This window comes from Triturus cristatus, chromosome 12, assembly GCF_964204655.1.
Source record: "Triturus cristatus chromosome 12, aTriCri1.1, whole genome shotgun sequence".
Lineage (NCBI taxonomy): Eukaryota > Metazoa > Chordata > Amphibia > Caudata > Salamandridae > Triturus > Triturus cristatus.
In genome coordinates this window covers 173,289,053-173,305,810 of record NC_140595.1, presented here as the reverse complement: position 1 = coordinate 173,305,810, position 16,758 = coordinate 173,289,053, and positions in this window count along the sequence as shown.

Here is a 16,758-nt window from a genome sequence, read left to right as displayed (position 1 = left end):
ATATTGCCATTCTACTGAAAGACACCTCCTGAGTGCATCCAGTTCTCCTTTGAAGATGTTCACAGTGTGGATTGTAGGGCACAGCTATGTCTTCTGGAGTGAAAAGTTTGCAGAGAAAACAGATATGGTGAGAGACCTTGCTTTGCCAAATGTAGACATTAAATGGATTGGTCAGAGAGGGTTAAAGTGGCACCAATTGATGCCATTGGTGAAATCCTTCATGCAAATCCAACACCCTGACCTCATAATAGTGCACTGTGGTGGCAATGACCTAGGCACTTTGACTGGGGTAGGTCTGGAAATGCTTATGAAGGACACCTTTGCACAACTGTTTTCACTTTTCCCTAAAACTGCCTTTGTGTTTTCCAACATATGCCAAAGGCAAAAATGGAACTGGTCCAATCATTTCTGTCCACAGATTGACAAAGCAAGAAAGCACGTCAACAAATCTGTTTCTGCTTTCCTCCGTGACTATGGTATGGGTGCCATTTACCACAACAACTTGCGTTACGACATGCAAGACATTTATAGAGGAGATGGTGTGCACTTCAATGATGAAGGGAACAGAGTCTTCCTCTTGAACCTTAGACTCTGCATCGGTACTTACTTGTAGGTACCACTAAAAAAATGACTCCATAAACACAACAGCTCTTTTTAGAGCTCCCTAATTTCTAAACTCTTAAATCTGATTTTCATTTATTTATTTTTATTTTTTTTACCGTACGCTTACCGTGAGCTTACCGTACGCGTACCCCGTGATTTTTTTTAAAATCAATAAATGTTTTCTTTGTACTTTTCTGTCCTTCTTTGACCCCCTTACAATTGTTAGGGGGTCTGTAACTCTCCTCATTGCCCCCTTTCCTTGTTTTCACTCTTTTTTTTCAGAGTGAAATACACAAAATGGCGGCCGCCGCTTCCTGGTTTCGGCCGATTCGAATGTTTACTAAGATCTAAGAGCCAATCAGAATCGCGCTCGCGCACGCCACCGTACGCTTACCGTAAGCGTACGGTAAGCATACCGTAAGCTGGCTCAGATATATATATTGATTTAAAGGCTATTTTCTCAAAATCAACTGAACTGATTTACACCAAACCTACAAAAGGCACTTCCTTGACCTACGGACTACCTCTCTGCCAAATTTCTAGTAATTCTGTTCAGCCGTTCGGGCTGTAGCTCGTTCTAAAGGTCCTATGGAAAAATGCATGGGAAAAACGCGTTTTGGGACCCCCCTTTTATCTCAGCCCCCGCTTGACGAATCCCCCCGAGACTTTCAGGGTAGGAGCGGAGCGTAGCGCCCCACCTATTTTGAGAAATTCGCGAGGATTCGTCGACCGGCGCCAAAGTTATTCAAAATAGAATGTTGAGGTTTTCCTATGGAAACGTGGTCCTAACTATAACTACCTACTGGCGACCGCCAGTAGGTAATATATATATATATATATATATATATATTTATATATATAAAACACACAGCGCGCAGCGTGACATTTAAATAAACAGTGCTGTTCCCTTATTGGTAAGTTCCTAATAATGGTAATCAAAAAAGGACTGCAAAAGTTATTCTCGCAATTCTGGCTGCAATGTAAGCAGGGTGATATATTCACGATGCTAATTATATTTCATATGTGACCTTTCATTTTCATATCGAGTTCTTACTTCCAGGGATAAAAAGGACACAATTCCTTTTCCTTGCTTATCAGGCATGCCAATGTTGTTTGCAGTTCCTTGTGCTGTGTGTAAATAATCCCTCGCCAAGCCTCTAGATGTTTTGCCAAGATGCAGTTCCGAGAGTAGCAGTACAATTCCTACGTTCCCCAAATTTGGATAATTTGCGATGGAGGTCTCTTTTAGAGGCGGTTCTGGTCTCTGCTCGTAAACCACAGCTCGAAAATCCCATTTAAAAGCAGCTTTTCTGAACTCTTAAGGCGGGTGCCTTTCCTTCGTGAGAATGGGAACTCACGTAAATACCACAGCTCCAGCATGTGCAATTACAGCACACTTAGGCACTATATTTATATATATATATGTATATATATCAATGTATATATTATTTGCAGTACCAAACGTATGGTCGTGGTAGCGTACTTCTTTACATCAAAGATAGTTAATAGTAGCAATACATAGAACTAATTCATTGTGACACATGAAGGCAACTCTTCAAGTTGGTGGTAAGTTGTGATTTCCTTTCAAAAAACACTTATTTGCTTTTTTTAAAGTGCCATGTGGCACACATACATGGCCTTAGGGCATGTATGTGTGCCACATGTGCACACATGCACAATTCAGGGGTGCAACAGGGTGTCCTTCTGGAACCCTTGCACCCTTGAAATTGAGCTCTCAATTTGCGAGCACCTACTGTGTACTCGCAAATTGCGCACGCAATTCCCATTCATTCCTATGGGCCTCTTGGCCCCTAGGAATGAATGGGAAGCCATTCCTTTTTTGCGACTCGCAATTTGCGAGTCGCAAATAAGGAATGTGTAGGAATCGCAAAAATTATTGCGATTCCTACCTACATAGCATTTTGCGAGTCCTTAATAGCGATTCCCTAAAAATCGCTATTAAGGACTCGCTAAACTGCTTTTACCTACATCTGGCCCAAAGCCTTTTCAAATCCGCCATCACAGTGTGTCCAGTATGTCATTTATTCCTCATGCTTTCTGCTCTTGTATACAACATTCTAGTGATTGTTATCATCCCAAATGGGTACGAGCCACACAGCATTCATTTTTCACACATCCTGACATATCATGGCGGTCTTCCCTTGTCGGTTGCATCAACACAAGTCAAATTGGATTAATTCTGCATCCCTTGTCGGCCGCTCACATGATTGTTTCAAGCATACCTGTAAGTATTAACTTGGCAGTAAATAAATGAACATGTAGTAATGTCCTGATCTGTGTCAGCTAACATGTCCTGAAATTCAGATTTGCAGCGGTTCTGATGGTTCCAATTTAATTCGCACACCAAAGCCACACATTTGGCCGTTGAACACTTGATGACGGGTACCTCCTTACATGAGAGTCGCATCAGGTAAAAAAGTTATTCACCAAAGTCCACAAAGGAATCAGGAGCACTCAGCAGGTTGCAACATTCTTTTATTTCATCCAGGCAGACGCGTTTCGGCGGACTTGCCTTTTTCAATGCCGGTCAATAATAATACCAGTTTGCAGGTTGTTTAAAATGGGTTAATCTCGTTCTTAGTTGGAAGTTCTTTTCATAACCATCAAAAGAGGACTATACTCACTCCAAGGGATAAAGCCTTTTCACAACTGCCATCACAGCGTGTCCAGTATGTCATTTATTCATTATGCTTTTGCACTCGTATACAACATTTTAGTGATTGTTATCGTCCCAAATGGATACGAGCCACACAGCATTCATTTTTCACACATCGTGACATATCATTGCGGTCCTTCCTTGTCAGTGGCATCAACACGAGTCAAACTGGATTAATTCTGCATCCCTCGTCCGCCACTCATGTGATTTTTTTAAGCATACCTGTAAGTATTAAATTGGTAGTCAATAAATAACCATTTAGCAATTTCCTGATCTGTGTCAGCAAGCATGTCCTGAAATTCAGATTTGCGGCAGTTCTGACGGTTCCAATTTAATCCGCACACCAAAGCAAAACATTTGACCGTCAAACACTTGATGACAGGTGCCTCCTTACGTGAGAGTGGAATCACGTTTAAAAATTATTCACCACAGTCCACAAGGGAAACAGGAGCACTCAGTGGGTTGCAACATTCTTTTATTTCATCCTGGCAAACGCGTTTCCGGCGGACTTGCCTTTTCTAATGGCGGTCAATCGTAATACCAGTTTGAAGGTTCTTTAAAATGGTTCAATCTCGTTTCCATTGGAAGTTCTTTTCATAGCCCTCAAAAGAGGATTATACTCACTCCAAGGGATAAAGCCTTTTCACATCCACCATCACAGTGTGTCCAGTATGTCATTTATTCATCATGCTTCTGCGCTCGTATAGAACATTTTAGTGACTGATATCGTCCCAAATGGATTTGAGTCACAAAGCATTCATTTTTCACAGGTTACTGAAAAACTCCACCAAATTGTGTGGCGTTCCATGAGCGGGCAGAGTATTACTCAGCCACCCCTAATGAAGTCCCCTTGGCTCGTGAGGGTCGTTGGGGGCAAAGAAACAATATTGTTGCCACAAGTAAGTCACCCACATCGGGATTACTGAGAGTTCATCAGAGGCCCGTCCCATTACGCAACCACTCTGTAAAATTGCCTCCTGGCGGACTATTGGTTGGAGATGAACTCCCTTGCCTGCTGAGGGTCATTGGGGCCTAAGAATACCTATTGTTGCCAAAAGTAAGTTCCCCACAGTGGGATTGCTGAGACCTCGTCAGAGGCCCCACCTCCTTTCTCAGCCACTCTGCAAACATGCCACCTTGCGCACTACTGGTTGGGGGATGAACTCCCCTTGGCTGAATATGTTCATTGGGGGCCAAGAACCCCTATTGTTTCCACAAGTAAGTCCCCCACAGCGGGATTACTGAGACCTCATGGGATGACCTGTCCCCTTGCTCAAACACTCTGCAAACACGCCTCTTGGTGCTTTAATGGTTGTGGGATGAAGGCTATGGGTGAGTGCGCTGTTAAACTCTGCTCTGTCTGGCGGAGTTTTTGCTGAACTCTGCATTTCAAGGGGAGCAGAGTGACAAACCTCTGCAGGCAGAATGGAGTTTACCACCCACCCCTAGTTTTCTTCCTTATTTCTGCTCACTTCTGACCCTTATTTTGTCTCATTCTGCTCATTGCTGACCTTCATTCTGCTTCTTTCTACTCGTTGCTGACCTTTATTTTAACTCTTTCTGCTCATTGCTGACCTTTATTCTGCCTCTTTCCGCTCGTTTCAGACCTTTATTCTGCCTCTGTATGCTCATTTCTCACCTTTATTTTGCCTCTTTCTGCTTATTGCTGACCTCTATTCTGCTTCCCCTGGCACGTTTCTGACCTTTATTTTAGCTCTTTCTGCTCATTTCCGATCTCGAATTTGCCTCTTTCTGATCATCTCTGTCCTCTATTCTGCCTCTTTCTAATTTTTTCTCCCACCAGAACCGCTGGGGGAGCCTCAAGGATCTCTCGGTCCCAGCTAGCTACCTGCCTCCTGCGGGAGTCTGCATCGCTCTTACAGACAGGAAGCTGCTAAACATGCAGCTCCCTGTCTGTAGGGGCAATCATTTTGTCTGTTTCCCTGCATGCTTACCAGTGAGGAGGGAAACAGACAAAACCTCATCTTCCAGCAAGCAAGAGCAATTATCAGCTCTCGCTTGCTGGAAGTGGAGTGTTTGCTCTGACTTGGCAGGAGCCATCAAATCTCACGCCACATCAGAGCAAACAGCTATGTCCCGGGGATGGGCTCAGCCGGGATGTAGCAGTGAGTGGCCCTGAGGAATGGCGGTCCACAGGGTCATTATTGGTGAAAATAAGGCAGGTATTGACTTTTGTTCCTGCTTGGCGACCTCTGATTATGAGAACCATGAGATCAGGAAAAAATCCTATAGCGTATTATTTTTCAGTTTTAGACCCAGTCATGGGTGGTCTCCCACTGTCTGTACAAACAATGGGGACCACAGCAAATCTTGTTGGAACATCGAGAATATTGTGTTGCGTTCTCCTTTAAATGTTGCTCTTCCTCATTCTCTGGGTGCATTCCGCCTCACAACAAAAACCAAATGTCTCTCCACAGCTTGATTGTCTCGGTAAGGGATCTCATTACTGTCCACCTCTCACATTACGCTGGACATGTGTCCATTAATGAACCCTGCTTCTCCAATGATGTCCTCCTTGTTCCTGCCATGTAACCAATCCTCGTGGTGATTTAACTCATGTGCATATCATTAATTGTAAGTTAACGTGCATTATTGACGGTTCTTGCCTCAGTAATAGTGATGGTGTCCAGGTTGCTGGTATGTTATGTGCACTGTGTTTAAGATTGTTGAAAGTTACCAACTGCCAAATGTAAGGTATGCTCAGGTCGCAGAGCCTATTGCTATTATCAGAGCTTACCTAGTAGCCGAGGAGAGAAATGTGACTTTGTAAACTGATTTGATAAATTTATTAGTAGTGATGCGTGACTTTGTGGTTCTTTAAATGTTAAGGGGTTTATTAACATCTGGTGGAAATCCCAGCATTAAAAATGGGTAGTATGTCCTACAGCTTTTAAATGCTTTACAATTACTTAAGAAGGTGGAAGTAGTAAAGTGTGTTGCGCACCTGCATCCTCACAATAGGTGGATGCAAAAGAGAACTTGCGTGGGTATGCAGAGACAACATTGGGCAAGTTGTGAAAAGTTGACTCCCCGACCTTGCCAGGTTATATCATGGAGCCGCCCTTGTCAGGAGGGATGGCATGTTGCTTTCATTGCAACCCACTGGTATGTAACCTTCTTTTCCTCCATAGTCCTGAATTATTGCAGTTCTTGTGTTTTTTTCTGTCACTCACTGTTGAAAAGAAGATATTAAGGCCAACCCCACTGCTCACCCGCTCCCTTGTCCCTTTGTGCACCTTCAGCTGGATATTATCCACGTGCCAAGGTGTGCAAACAATTTTTCCACCTGGTTGTAGTTTGTATGTTCACAAGGTGGGCGGAAGCATATCCCTGCTGTGCCCGTGCAGATGCCATCACAGTCAACAAATGATTTCTCAGGGAGTCTATCTTTCTACTGGTGATACCGTGCCGAATCACAAGTAATCGCGAGACACATTTAGTTTCAGCAGTTTTACAGGCAGTGTAAAAGCCTTTGGGCATAGACCGGCAATTCCATTGCGCAGATCACGTGGAGTCAGTGGGTATGGTAGAAAAGACTAATGTACACTCAAGAATATGATGGAGCAATTTTGCACAGAAACCCAGTTAAGTGGGAAGATGCCCTGGCACTAGCATTTGATGTAGCGTTTAAAAGATTGAAAATTGTAGGGGTGCATCATATTCACCGTTAGTTGGCACCCGCATATAATCAAACGTGTACTCAGGTATTTTGTGTGCAGTGTATTAAAAATGTTATAACCTATATCGATTTAAATAGAAGTGCTAGCTATGTACAAGCATATTGTGTATGTATTAGAGAAATGCATAAGAGCTTGAGATATAAATTCAAGACGATGTTAAATTGTGTAGCCTAGAATACGTGATTGTAGACTGTTTAGTTAACATACATGAAAGGAAAGACGTAAATGTCAATAATGTGATTTAGACATGCTTGTGTAACCGAAGTAGTGGCCAGAATTCACATATATCGTTGAGGCGAAAGGCCTGTTATTTTCTTATGTTAGCCGAGGGCAATAGGCCAAAAGGATTTATACTAGTAAAGGTTTTAGGCTGTAGTAAATTGCAAAGTTAAAAGATGGGAAGTATGTCTGCATTCCATGATCTCACCCCAGGTGCAAGGACAGTTGCTTCGTTAGTAGAGAAGTTCTTTGTTCAGGAATTGACTTATGTAGTTAAAGCCAGACATGGGAGTGTATTGGAATGTGCCAATCGTAACTCCTAGTGCGGACGGTGTCTGGGACTCAAGGCCAAGCTGATGGACGATGGACCTGGACAGCGCTGAATGGAAAATTACTGGGGGACGACCCGGCTGAAGAGGAGGTGCAAAGGGCGTGTTCTAAGAATTGGGGTTCTGTATTAGGGACAGCGCCCCGAAGGTGGAGGCAGATCAGAGCAGCCCAGAGCAGAGAAGAGTTAGGCGAGAAGCTAGAGGGAGCATCTTTATAGCTTAAGCTCTCTAAGTTAAGACTTCCTATGAGGCTTCACTCTGACACCTTTGTTTCGATCTGAGGGTCTCAAGGGATTGCTAAGTAGGGATGACACCGAGAACAGAGCAGGGACAGAGATGGTATGGTCCAGTGTCCCTAATATCGACATTGGCTTGGTAATGTCCTACCTCATGCTTTTAGAGATTGTGCTTTTAGTTATTTTTAGCCGTATGCGGATTCTTCGTAGAGTAGCATTTGTGTTAGTGCCTATGTACTTGTTATGCCTCGTATTGAGGAGTTTGTACCTTCAAATTTTTATGCTGATAATAAAAGCCAGAGAGCCAAGAGATTAAGTCTCGAGTCCTTGATTATGGTAAATTGCGGATAGCATTTTCTGATAATTGTGCTTATTCCCTCTACGCTATTGGGCAAGTAAAAAGTTCCATCCGACCAGAGTGGGTTCTAGTAGATAATTGCCGGATACTAAAATGGGCCGGAGCACATTATAGTCCTTTAATGATAATAAATAATAATAGCATTATTTATAGAGCGCCTGGTTACTTTGACCAAAGTGTGCCCGCGATAAGATTTCATACTCAGGCAGCACCTATGAGGCAAGTTCCAGAAATGGCTTTACACCAGTATGAATAACCAGATTTAAAGTTTCTTGCAAATGGTCAATTCAGAGATTTATTGTTTGAATGCCAGAATCAGGGCATTCCACTGATTTGAGGCCAGCCTGCTCAAATAGCAACCTCTCATACGAGCTCTTTTCACAGTAGGGATGGTAGCTAAAAAGGCCCCTGCAGACCTACGTCTTCTGCCGGTAGGGTTTGACAAGAGAGTGCAGACACCGAGGCCCTCTTCTGTTCAAGATTCTGTGACAATAGCACATAGTTTTAAAGGACACTCTCTTGTCGAATGGCAGCCAGTGCAATTTAGCAAGGGCTGGACCTGTTAGTGAATGCCTTGGAAGGTTAAGCAACAGACATGCTGCCGCATTCTGCTCCCTCTGTAGTCTCTGTAGTCGCCATTGTGAGACTCTCAGATACGGCATGTTGCAGTAGTCCAGTCTAGACATTACCAAAGCCTGCACTACTGACTTTCTAGCAGCTCCTGGAAGAAATGTCAAGAACATTTTCAGAATTTTCCGATCCTGAAGCATTTCCCCCAGCACAGGTGATCTGACTGTCACCAAATCAGATGCTGAGGGTCTCAATTTTTGCCTCTGGATCAGGCAGTGGCCCAAGTGCATCTGCCCATTGAGGGTTGCTTCCCTGGAATGAGAACCTCCGTTTATCAGGAATTTAGTTTAAGGCAGCGGTGGTTCATCCACTCAGCCATTTCTAACAGACATGATTTTAAAAGAGCTGCAGTGCCTCTTTCATCCTAGGACAGGGTAATAACGAGCTGCGTATCATTGGCGTACGACACGATGTTAAAGCCGTAGTGCTCGACGATATCAGCTTGAGGTGCATGTAAAGGTTGAATAGAGCAGGGCTCAGTGTTGCATCCCCTGTCGTAGCAGAAAAACCTCAGATCAAATAGATTTTTGAGCTCCCTGGAAAATGCGATTCTGCAGGAAAGAGGCTACCCACTGCATGGCCTTGGCTCCAATACTGTAGTTCCAAAGGCGTAGTAGCAGAAGACCGTGGGACGCAGTACTGAAAGCTGCACTGAGATTCAGAATCATCAGTGTTCCAGTGTTCCTTCCATCCACAACCTGCCTGAGGGATTCAGAGGCTAACAGCAATGCAGGGTCTGTGCTGAACTGGGTCTCATGGAGCAGTCCGCTAGCCTTAATGATGCTTGACAGCAGTTTCTTTTATGCTTCTCAGCCACTTTAGAAAAGAAGTGCAGCAGAGAGATGGGCATAATGTTTTCCAGCTTCATATGGTCCATTAGAGGCTTTTGTAGGAGTGGAACTATATTAGCATGATTCCAGCTTATGGGAACCTGACCTAGCTCCAGGGAGTTATTAAGAAGATCACAGAGCACAGGCAATATTTCCTTCATCCCTCGCAAAAAAATAAAGGGTGAGGCAGAATCGGATGGCGATCCTGATTTAACCTCTGTCAACAGAGTAAGAAGATCCACCCTGGTTAGAGGGTTGAAGATGGAAAGTCCTGCCCCATTAGTGGATAGTTCAAACCAGGCTTCAAGACACGGGGCATTTATGACTGCTTCCAGAAAAATAGCATAAATGGCAGAGACTTTGACATAGAAAAATTGAGCAATCCAATTACAGCCGACTAATGAGAGAATGTTAGATGCTGACCTTCAGAGAGGATAGCGATTTTACAATAGAGAACAGTTCACAGGAGGAGTTTTGAGCCTGCCAACATTTTTTCCATGTAGAAATGACCGCGTGTAGCCCTGATCTGTTTATGGTATTCCTTTAGGGCTCCACGATAATTGTCTTAATTTCTACGCCAAACACGTTCTCGGTTTTAAAGCAAAAATAACTCCTCATTAAACCATCCCGCTGGGGGTTTGGTGCGTCTGACTGTGTGGCTAACGGTGGGTGCGATTTGATCTAGTGCCCGTGTTATCCATCCCTCCAGTTGCCCATTAGCTGTGTCTACACAGTCCCTCAAAAAGTCTATCCCATTGCAGAAAATGAAATTGAGTCCATATGAGATCGTCATTGGCTAACATAATATTGCCTTCAAATCCTCCAGTCTCAACAGCTAAATTTTGCCTTCAGTTAAATGTTGCTGAAGTCTTGCAATATTGCAGAGAGTGAATACTTTGTCTTTACTGTTTCTGTTCTCAGCTCAAGCAACTTTACCTCAGTGACTGACAGAAGCCTGCCACTCCCTTCGGCCTGGAGATTGGGGGTATATTCACATTCACCAGAGGATGACTTCACAACAGCTTTTCTGGGTTGGACCTTATTAGAACATATTCATCAGTAACACAGCCATTAAATTTCATGGTCTGGCGACCTGGATCCACTTATCCCACTGTAAGTGAATCATTTTCCCTGAGACGACAGCGTCCCTACTATTGGATCTGTGTCTGGCCCTGGGTCAGGACCCTCTCCCGGAAAAGCTCCTGTTGCCACCCCAACTCCATCTGATAGGTAAAACCCCCAATATTTACCTCCTTTGTCTGCTCTGCCACTACCTGATGTTGACAATGGAGCCTCTTATTGTTAACACCTCCTTCTGAGGTGAGCAGCCCCGTTTTAGATCCCGGATTCCTATGTTAGTCTGGTCTGCTGTCTTTGCAACTGCCTTAAGTGTGTGGTTGTTGGTGGTGTACAGTCTTGCTGTTAGATGTGGAGCGATTCGAAGACATGGTTGTATTGAACTTATCCTTAGATGGAGCTGCTGTTATGCCTATGTTAATAACTCATATGTGCTTATGCTGGAAAAGTACGGACAAACGATTAATCTTTCTTCTCACTGGATTTGCACACACTTACCCATTGATGTAGGAGGTAGTGTTCCTTTGATTGGGGTGACAAACAGTTTCAATGACACTGGCCTCGCCATATTCTAACATGGGCACCGATTGCCTGAATGGGCTGTCATACCCCCATCTTCTTTCCCAGGTCTTGAGAAGTTTAATAGCTCTTTAACAAGAACTTGTCAAATTTGACTGATCTTTCACAAACCAAAGCAGGATTTATCTGTGAACAGAGCAAGGCAAACGTCTGTTAGTTGGAAATAGCAAGTGTGACCTTTTTGGAAATAATATTCCCTTTGATCGTCCCCTTAGAAATACTGTCTCCCTCATGGACCGCTGTTTCTCAAGCGTCTCCAGCGGGGTCTATGCTCATTTCATGTGCGGATTCCGAGCATATCCATGACTGCCTTTGGACTTGACTGGAACTTATTATCCTGGGTATAATATTCCTTACAAGAGACATTTTAGCAACCACCCATTAGAACAAAGGCAGGGTAAGCGAGCTGCCTCAACAACTAGATTCTTTCAGCTCTAATTCCAATGTATCACATGACTGTGGCCATCGTGATGAAAGAAGAAGAACTTAAAAAATAATGGATGAGATTTCTAATTCCACCTCATTGGGAATAGTGGTAGACAAATTAGATGCACATGCTAAGATGCTAGTTCACAATAGGATGGCTTTAGATTGCCTTCTGGCAGCCAAAAGCGTGGTCTGCACCATTGTGGATTGTTAATGTTGCACTCAACTTCCCGATACTTCACTCATCATACAGGAGCAGATAGACCACATCCAAGATAGTGCTAGGAAAGTTTTTTTAGCACATTAGTTTTAAATCCAGATTGTATCTCAACATGGTTGGGTGACATATTCAGTACCTGGGCAATTGAAATATTCAAAATAATTGTTGGCATTATTTTTATTGTGGTTATTTAATATGTGTTGATAAAGTTAGTAATATGTCTCATCCTCAGCTCCTGCAAAGATAAAGGCACTGCCGGTGTTTTCTCTCTAGCTACTTTTAGTAACTATCCTAAGACAGGGGATAATGAAGAAGTAAAGGCAGAAGTATCCAGACTTTTCACAATTGAATTTTTGGGGGATGTGAAAACAAAACTATGTGCTCCTATTAGTTTGACATTGTTTTTTCTTTTGCACAGGTCACATCGTGCACTCTGATATGTTGTATCACAATATTTGGATATCATTTTTATATAATTCTGAAGTGTTTATTAGTCTCAAAACTCATTCTAAGTTCTAGAAATCTAGTAGGCCCACAGATAATTTTATTAATTTCTTGGTTACTTTAGGGAAGACAGCAATGTATCCAGGAATATATTAGGTAAAAGTGTATAATCTGTTGAAATGTTATTGAATTTAGCATTATGCTCCAACTGACCTCCTTTTGGGTTAGAGATCTGGTGGGTTGAAATTACTTTTGGTTGTTAATGATTTTGCCACATTGCTCACTATTTTTGCATCAAACACAAGTTAAACTGTTGTGCAGTCCGACATAATGGGTTGTTTTATCACCCAGTAATAGAAGCTACAGCACATATCGCAATTAACTGGGCCGCTCCTAATGAGTGCCTATGTGGGGACTCACTCTACTGGCTGCACAGCCCAAGTGAGAGAACACCTACCATCTTTGAAGGTAAGAAGATGTTCAGGTGCCCTCATCTATTGACAGGGTGGGTGGCCTAACGTGGTGACCTATTCATGTTGCCAACCATCTGTTCACTTCTACCATCCAGCGTGCCATGTTTCCACCTGAGTCCAGGCCACTTTAATGCATCTGCGTGGTGGGCGACCAGGTGATCCTAGAGGCAAATTCTCTAGAAGCCGGGCTCCCAGGATATCTCTAAGTCATGTCTTGGACACTTCAAAACTCTCATCCAATTTGCTTAGGCCCCATAAGATGACCAACTAGCCCTACTCAGGCAGGTCAAATTACTAATTCCTAAATTACCAATACATCTAGTAAAAGTAATTAGGAACCTTACTCGACATGTTTTGATAAAGCCAAACCAAAGTTAGCATTTGACCGCGAGGTACATAATGCACTTAAGAGTATATGGTATGGCAATATCATGAAACAGCTAAAGGACGTTGTTCCGAAAGCTGCAGACAGGCTCAGCTCATGCCAGAGCACCATCTCACATGAAACCAAGCACTCTGCCTCCAGGATTGTTAAGGCCTGCTATAGGAGTGGCTGATAGGTTACCATGTGTCCATATATGTTTAGATATAGAGATACTATATCTAAGTAAGAGGTGATTACACCAACTTACCCCAGCTGAGTGATCAGCCAGGTGTGTCAAATAGTGAGGCCAGGCCAGGGGTGGCATAATACATGCTGCAGCCCCTGGTAGGCCTTGGATACACCTATGCCCTGGGTACCTGGGGTACACTGTTACAGGGTCCAATAAGGTGAACCAGTTCCAATTGGTAATGCACCTAGTGTGCATTGGCATTAGTTTAGGGAGAGAGCAGCAGGGCTGTGGGTCTGATTAGCAGGCCCACAGCCACACTAAGTCATAAAACCAGTGATGCAAAAGCAAAAATTTGGGGTGACCATAGGATAGCAGACCCTACTCTCCTACATTCCCCACCCTTGGATATCATTTCCTTTGTGTGTCTAGTACATGCACACCATGAGAACATGCTGTTAGTCATAAAAGGAAAACGTATATCCCCACTTGTATCCCACGCACCAATCATGTTGAGGCAGGAGAGACAACATTCCAGTGAAAAATAGGTCTGACAAGAATATTAACTCCACTAGGGGATCTGAGAGGAAAGTTCATAATATCACATGTAATAATATTGCCAGATAAGTAATTAGGGAGTTATTGGGTAAGGGGATGAACTAGAGTGCGGTTTAGATTTAGGGCTATGTTCAGAATTAGGCTTAGGTTGCGGGTTAGGTATAGGTTCATAGGAAAGGTATACAGTTACAATTAAGTTTGTGAGAATAATTTAGTACAAGCTATTCATTTTATCCTTATATTTTTGACACTTCCGTGGTGCGATATTTTAGCCAAAGGAAAATGTAGTGCAACATTTTACTATTGACTATTGTGTCATATAATTGTGGAATAGTGATATGTTTGTTCTATTCTAGTGCAGTGTATTGGTTACTCATACATTGCTGTAAATTACAAATACATTACATTTTAGAGAATTTCTTTTTGTGTGGGAAGCTTACTAAACTGATCTATGCATTTTAGCCTCAGCCAGATGTCAGGTTGATGTACTGCTCTCAATAAACTGTATCGCTCTTTTTACTAAGGGCTTCACGAACTTCAAAACGAAAACATTGCACAACTTCTCATTACAGGATCTTTGAGTGAACAGGCTTTGTAATGCCAAAAGTAGATGTGAGATCAACTTTCCCCATTAGGATATTGCAAATATTGCTCATTGAAAGAATAGTGGAGTTAAAAGGTCTGATCAAATGACTGCAATTATTAAATTCCAAGTTCCACTCACCAAACAAATGTGCTCCTTGGGATATTTTTACGGTGATTTACACATGTTGTGAAATAGACGCAGTCTACTAGGACACACCTGTCCTGTCAGAAGTAGGAAATTAACCCCTTCAGTGCGGCGCGGATTACCGCGCCGTGCTGAAGGTTCCGTGCGCGGGCAGGGCCGTGACGGAGCGGTTCCATCATGCGCACAGCGCAACCGACGCGCATGACGGAACCGCTCTGTCACTCGCATCGAAGGGGTTAAGTTGGAAAGGGGAGTCCCTACCAACTTAATAAAACAAATTATTTTTAAGTTCTAGAAAAACAGTTCTCTGATAAACCGTCCATAACTAGTAGTAGCTGATTTAGAGTTTGGTGTATGCATTACTTCATCACAAGTATGGAGATCCCATTCGCTGTGACACGAGTGCATTATGTACAATTGTAATAAGACGGATGGGATATCCTCCACGTTTGCAATGGAGTATCAGTCCGGCAACATCCCTAAATGAGGCCCTAAATCACAACTATCAGAGAGATACAAGGAGAAACGTGCCATAGGTTCAAGCAGCCCCAAAATCGAAGTTAAGAACCAGCCCATTTAGGCTCATTGAAGGCTTTCCCTTGCAAATATGACATTGAGTCAACATAGCTTTAGGGGAGTTCCAGTGTTTTATCTCTTGAGTAAAGAACCATAACTTCCCTATCATCAAGTTTGTTCTATGAGTTACTTGGTTTTTTAATTGTATTGTATTGTATGGAATGCTTATATAGCGCGGCTGTCACCCAACGGGTATCCTGGCGCTTAGAGACCTGATGAATGTAAAATTAGGACAGCGTGAACCGACTGAGCTCTGAATCAGGAAGCTTACTTCCTAGCCCTGGCGAATAGCCAGGTCTTAAGGTCCTTCCTGAAGCCCATCAGGGAGTCGACTTGCCTGATAGCTTGCTCCAGAGACATGCTGCTGCTGTACCAAAGGCCCTGCCTCCCATCCTGGCCATCCTAACTCTCGCAATGGAAACCAGACTTTGACTGGCAGATCGAAGGGGTCTTCTGGGCACATACCAGGCGAATCTCTCTCGCAGAGCCATCGGGCCTATGTTATGTAGAGCCCTATATACCATGCACAGTGACTTAAAGCTAACTCTATCTCTGATGGGTAGCCAGTGGAGGTCCCTAAAAGCCAGAGTAGCAGACGGGCCGCACTGTCTATCAAGAGCCAGTTTGGCCGCCATGGACTGGACTCTTTGCAACCCCTGCAGGATGAATTGAGGAGCACCCAGATACAGGGAGTTGCAATAGTCCAGTCTACCCAAAATTATGCTTCTAACCACTAAGGGTCTGGCCTCACTAGGTAGAAGAGGTAGAATTCGCCGAAGGGCTCTTGACAAGGCAAAGCAGATGCTAATTGTCTTATTGGCCTGCGATTGCATCTGTAGGTCCTCATCCACCAGCACCCCCAGGTTGCGAACCGTATTTGTAGCCACTATAGCATCCTCCTCAGGCCTAAGCCTAAATTCACCCAATCGGGGTTTGGACCATCTTGCTGCAGAGTAATACAGCAACTCTGTCTTCCCCCCATTAAACTGTAGGGAGTTGGCCTTCAGCCAATCCGAGACCTGGCCCATACAAGCCTGTAAGATGTTCATAGGCACCGCGTGTTTTCCTTCCAAGGAGAAGAGTAATTGGGTGTCATTAACCAGGTCGATCCCATAGGATTTTATAATAGGGATCAGACGGCGTAAGTAGATATTAAAGAGGGTCGGGCTAATTGCCGAGCCCTGAGGTACTCCATGATAGACCGGAGACTTCGAGGAGGCAAATGGCGCCATGGTTACCACCTGTTGTCTATTTGATAAATAGGACTGCAGCCACTTCAAAGCACAGCCCTTCACCCCCAGCCTCTCTAGCCTCGTGATCAGTACTGCATGATTAACTGTGTCGAAGGCAGCCGACATATCCAGTAACACCAACACAGAGGAGTCCCCGTTATCAGCACGCATTCTTAACTTATCCAACACAGTTGTCAAAGCAGTCTCTGTTCCGTGCCCTGGTCGGAATCCAAACTGGTCCCTGTCTAATAGATGGTTTTCTTCCAGGTAACACGACAGGGACTTACTGACCGTTTTTTCCAAGATCTT